Below are 6,074 nucleotides of genomic sequence, written 5' to 3'. Positions count from 1 at the left end.
ACCCAGAAGTTCATCACTAGGAGATTGGCTAAGTAAATTATGGAACATTCATATGAGAGAAATTTCTTGTCATTAAAAAGAATGAGGTTGAGCTCCAAGATAAATTTAAGCGAGGAAAAAACATGCAAGAATTATGTTCAACATGCTATCATCTTTGAAAAATAATATATATACACATTATCTTTGGAAGGGTATACAAGAAACTAAGTTTTTGCCTCAACAGGGGTTAGGGGAGAATTAGGGAAACTCTATATATTCTCTTGTAACTTTTGCATTTTTTACTTGTGCATGTCTTAGCTATTTGATAAACATGTTGAAAAATAGAGCATTGCAGTATAATTATATATAATCTTCATACAAAGTTCTTTTCATGTGTACTTATACATCACAGTTCTGGCTGGAATTAATTTCAAATGTTAAAAGTGGAAAAGCTCCTGGACTTCCCTGGTGGTGCAGTGGTTAAGAATCCGCCTGCTGGGCTTCCCTGGTGGCGCAGTGGTTGAGAATCCGCCTGCCAATGCAGGGGACACGGGTTCGAACCCTGGTCTGGGAAGATCCCACATACCGCAGAGCAACTAGGCCCGTGAGCCACAATTACTGAGCCTGTGCGTCTGGAGCCTGTGCTCCGCAACAAGAGAGGCCGCGATAGTGAGAGGCCCGCGCACCGCGATGAAGAGTGGCCCCCGCTTGCCACAACTAGAGACAGCCCTCACACAGAAATGAAGACCCAACACAACCTTAAATTAATTAATTAATTTTTAAAACCCCAAAAGTTAAAAAAAAAAAAAAAAAAAAAAGAATCCGCCTGCCAATAAAGGGGACATGGGTTCAAGCCCTGGTCCGGGAAGATCCCACATGCCACGGAGCAACTAAGCCCCTGTGCCACAACTACTGAGCCTGCGCTCTAGAGCCCGCGAGCCACCACTATGGAACCTGCGTGCCACAACTACTGAAGCCCACGTGCCCTAGAGCCCATGCTCCACAACAAAAGAAAACACCGCAATGAGAAGCCTGCGCACCACAACAAAGAATAGACCCCGCTCACCGCAGCTAGAGAAAGCCTGAACGCAGCCAAAAATAAATTTATTAAAAAAAAAAAAAAAAGTGGAAAAGCTCCTAAAATCTGTGTAATCGTCTTCTTGGCTGGTTCAATACGTGGGCATTTCTTAGGCTTAAATATGGCTTCTGTAAGGGAGTTTAGGAAATGTTTCAGGAAAGGCATTTTCTCTTAGGATGGACCTCCTTTTTTTGGAAGACAGTGTACTCATTTCTAATCCATTCGAAGATTTGAACAACTAACCTGACCAATGTTCAGATAAAGAATTGGAAAAAGACTTTTCTTGAAAAGTACTGTCTAATGCATATATGATATTACAATTTTCTTCTAAGTTGTAAGAGGCCTTGGTTTCCAAGAATGAACTTGTTCCAGCAGGAAGGTCTTTCTTAGCTCTCACAGCTATTTCATGTTCTGGTCCATTTATAATTATGGCCCGATAAGGGTCTTCAGCAACCAGTAAAATTTTTAAGAAATACGATGGAAATCAAATGTTCTTCAGATGTCTGTGTTCGGAGCATAGTCTGTGGTTTCCTACATTGCTGTGCCACGGAGGACAGCAAATAATACTTATAACCTCTATTCCTCATGGTAATAAAATCTGCCCCATGTTAAATAAATCATTTATGCATATAAAAGTTTATTGAAAAGAATTTGCCATCGATAATCTGCAAGAGCCATGGAAATGACATTCAGTATCTATTTTAAAAATGCATTAAATATGTATCTAGTAGAAGCATGAGGAATTAACTTGCTTGCAGGCAGAATTTCCATCAGCTGTAAAGTCGCTGTGAGAATGCATGCTGAGGCAGAGGCTGGGGAACTGGCAGAGTGACCTGAGGTCTGAGTCCCAGTGCGGCTGCAGGAAGGAGAAATGGCTCATTAGAAAAAACCATGATAACACCCCAGGGGACAGCTGCATGTGAAGCTGAGTCAGAGCACAGCCTGACCAAGGAGGGGCACACGAGACAGAAATGGCTCACCTTCAACACGTGGCAGCAGCTTTGAATGCTCCATTCAGGAAGAGGATGCCATCCATTCTTGGCAGAGTTTCCCTGCTCTGGGAAGCCGGTACAGATGAGAGGTGTTTCCGAAAAGACTCTGGACTCCCAGGCCGTTGGGCTTGCACTGCAGCACGAGCCCCAGGGAAGAAGGCCAGAGTCAATATCACGGGAGGCCTTTCCAGCCGGCAAGTTATCCATTAAAAAGTGGGTCACTGGAGAGGACTGGGCTGACTCCAGATCAGGGTCCCCTGTCCTCGTGATCAGGTTTCAGGGCAGGCTTTGGTGGCCCTTGAAGACACACACCCTCTGGTATTCTTGGAGGAGAGAGGGAAAAGGTTGTGGTGTGGGCCCTGGCTAGTGGAGGTGGAGAGAGAGAAACCTGAGAAAGAATAATTCACACGACTCTAGAAATCAAGACTGAGATTGGCTGTCACAAAGAATGGCTGCTCTTAGAGGCAGTAAATATGTCTGAGAGTCCTGTGGAGATGCAGGAGTGTGAATAATCTTGAGTTTCGACTTGTATTTTCCACCTTCTGTTTTTGAGATCCCTCTTTGCAGTCAGCCTGGAATCAGATGACTTTCTTGATGAAGCATATTATGTCACTAAGGTCAAGGTCTTCAGTATTAAAGACAGATTATTAATTCTTCATTTGTCTTAGAATCATAGAGTTAGAAGTCTTAGTAGAGATCTGACCTATTCATTTTACAGATGAGGAAACTGAGGCCTAGAAGGGCTGGGTAACTTGGATAAAGCTATCAGCAAAGCTGGGACTAGAGTTTAGCTTTTCTTTCTCTAAGCAGAGTCCTTTGCTACATGAAAAGTAACATTAATTTCCTACTTTTACATTTTACTCACACCTCTGTTCACTCCGTTTCAAACTGTATGGTCCATTTCCCTATCCCAAAGAGAAGTGAATATGTTGATTCAGCAGGAATTTTCAGAGAGCTAGCACAAACCTATATATAAGGCTCACAAAGATTAGTGTGACCAGAAGAATCTTAACTGACAAATAATATCCAGGTTTAACAACACTTGAGATATATAAAATGATACCAGCTCAAACATATGAAATACAAAAGATAGGATTAGCCTTTGTTTTCAGGGGAAGCCATGCTTGCTTGAGAACTACATGTCATCCGCTGGCTGATATCTTGACATGGCCTGGGATTCTGCCCTTAATCATTGTAGGTAATATTTATGCAGTGCCAAGTGACAAGTGATTTGGCCTTTCCCAGTTCAGTAAGTCTAAACAAACCACATAATTTGGCATGAAGTAGGTTGTGTTTTACCAGAATTTTCCAGTTCTGCAGTCTGTGTTGATCAAATCAACTAAATCATTGCCACTCTGGCTATCTGTGGAAAAAACGCAATTAAAAAAACTGGTTGCTTACCTTGCATCTCCTTATGTAGCACATCTCCTGGTGATGGCGAAATATCCCTTTCTCCTGAGTCATAGTAATTTCCTCCCTCCCTCACTTGGGGTGGTGCTGAGATGCACAGGGACACTTTGGAGACATACACTGCCTTATATTTTTATGTGTCTGTCTTATTTTAGTTAATCTTAAATTAACCTTATTCCTTAAGAAAGAGTCCCAAATCTTGTGGCACTTCTTCTTTACCTCTGCATTCATTCACTCAGCAAACATTATTTGAATGTTCATGACACTTGGTTTCTAAGAAAAGGAAAAAAAAAGGGTACTAACGATATAAACATACCCTCATGGAGCTAGCTCCCAGTCTACTGGTAGAGACATACCTTTAATTAAATCATAACAACAGAGTGTGGTAAGAACACAACAGACTTTGGATGGATGGTGATTAGAAAGTCTGTCCAAAGCCCAAGCCCTGTTCTGTTTCTTCTTCCATTGGTTCACCTCTGTAGTCTTTGACCTTCATCCTTGAAGGTCGCCATCACATTGCCGCCCCCCACACTCAACCATCTGAAAGTTGGCTAGTGTTAGAGGCCGTAAAGCTCCCACAACCTGCTCCTTCACTTCACCTCCCATTTTTTTTTTATGATGATGAAAGCTTGATGGTATTCATATTGCTTAATTTGTGTCTTGCTTTATTTTTATTTTTATTTATTTATTTATTTATTTATTTATTTATGACTGTGTTGGGTCTTCGTTTCTGTGCGAGGGCTTTCTCTAGTTGTGGCAAGCGGGGGCCACTCTTCATCGCGGTGCGCAGGCCTCTCACTATCGCAGCCTCTCTTGTTGCGGAGCACAGGCTCCAGACGCGCAGGCTCAGTAATTGTGGCTCATGGGCCCAGTTGCTCCGCGGCGTGTGGGATCTTCCCAGACCAGGGCTCGAACCCGTGTTCCCTGCATTGGCAGGCAGATTCTCAACCACTGCGCCACCCGGGAAGCCCTCACCTCCCATTTTTATCCCAATGACCTGCTTTCACAGCCAGATGTGCAATAGTTTTGAGTGAAGACCTCCAAAGTGGGGTGCAAACAATGATCAATTGAGATGAAAGACAAAAATTTGGAACATCTATTTACATTCATTTTTAATCTAAAGATATTTAAGAAACATCTTGTTTCTCCAACTTTGAACTTTGACACTGACACCCTCATCAGGCCTGTCTGTTGGATGGGGACACATCACATACAGTAGACATAGTACCCTCGGGAAAAAGTGAGAGGTTCCCAGAGGAGACGGAGGCACTAGCACTCTTTTCCCTTTTGGAGTAACATACGGCAGGTTATCTGCGCTTCGTTGAGTGGATTTAAGGATTATACCACCCTAAGTCTTGCGTCCGCAAAGTATGGCCACATCCAAATCCCACCTGATACCTGTTTTTGTAAATAAAATTTTATTTACACAGCATGCTCCTTGGTTTAATATTATCTATTTAGTATCATCAACAGCTGAGTTGAGTAGTTGCAATAGAGACTGTATGGCCTGGAAAACCTACTATATTTACTATCAAGGCCTTTACAGAAAACATTTGCCAAACCCTGTCTAAATAGTTTCATTTTTGTGAAATTTTATAAGATAGGTATGGGAGGATTGTGGCCATGAAAATCTTTGTCTCTTACCTAGATTCACGGGTTATCTCATGATAAAATGCTTAAAAGAAAGGTAACATTAAAGATGAATTATACATTCTTATTTTTATGAAAACACTGATGCTTCAAAGTTTCTGACTTTTTCTTCTGATGACAAGTAGCTGACGCTAGTGACTTAGAAGACATTTTTGAAAAAACACGAAACAAACATTTTTGTCTTTTCAAGTGACACTGTCTTTTCACTTTTAAACTATGCATAAGAAATACTTATATATTTCACAAGACACATACTTTGGAGAGAACATTTTGAAAAATAATATTTTGATGTGTTTCCATTTTATGTGATTCTGTTTCTAAAAAAAGGATATCACATAAAAATATTCTCGTGCATTCTTAGAAACATTCGGAAGTGAAATTTTCCGTTTAAAAGTCATCTAAATGAAGAGTTTCGATGGAATTTGAAGGCATAGGTTAAAAATATAAAAATACAACACTTCTCTATTAGTTCGCAAGATGACACATCTGGAAATATGAATATTTACTAGCTGAATTTCAACAGAAATCTTTGTCTAGGAGGTTAAGAATGAAAAAAATGGGTATCATGATTTAGTAAGCTTAGTCAGTGATAGACATCTTCCATTTGAATATATTCATGATATACTTTTTCCAGCTACTATTATTATTTTTTAGTAAGAACAAAAATATTTGTGTACATTTAATAAAAAAAACACTACATTTCTTGTTTTTTTTTTTTTTTTAATTAATTAATTTATTTTTGGGTGTGTTGGGTCTTAGTTTCTGTGCGAGGGCTTTCTCTGGTTGTGGCAAGCGGGGGCCACTCTTCATCGCGGTGCGCGGGCCTCTCACTGTCGCGGCCTCTCTTGATGCGAGGCACAGGCTCCAGACGCGCAGGCTCAGTAGTTGTGGCTCATGGGCTTAGTTGCTCCGCGGCATGTGGGATCTTCCCAGACCAGGGCTCGAACCCGTGTGCCCTGCATTGG

At 41.2% G+C, this 6,074-nt stretch overlaps 1 long non-coding RNA gene across 1 annotated transcript; it reads right to left on the bottom strand.

Annotated features, from left to right (window-relative positions):
• Positions 1 to 1,097: 1,097 nt before the first annotated feature.
• Positions 1,098 to 5,814, bottom strand: LOC309659740. The gene is made up of 2 exons (XR_014262930.1): positions 2,038 to 5,814; positions 1,098 to 1,913 (listed from the first exon to the last, which is right to left on the bottom strand). It is a non-coding gene; the product is annotated as an uncharacterized lncRNA (long non-coding RNA).
• Between the last annotated feature and the right edge of the window lie 260 nt (positions 5,815 to 6,074).

Source organism: Balaenoptera physalus (genome assembly GCF_965194825.1).
Source record: "Balaenoptera physalus genome assembly, chromosome: 4".
Lineage (NCBI taxonomy): Eukaryota > Metazoa > Chordata > Mammalia > Artiodactyla > Balaenopteridae > Balaenoptera > Balaenoptera physalus.
This window is presented reverse-complemented; position numbering and strand designations above follow the sequence as displayed.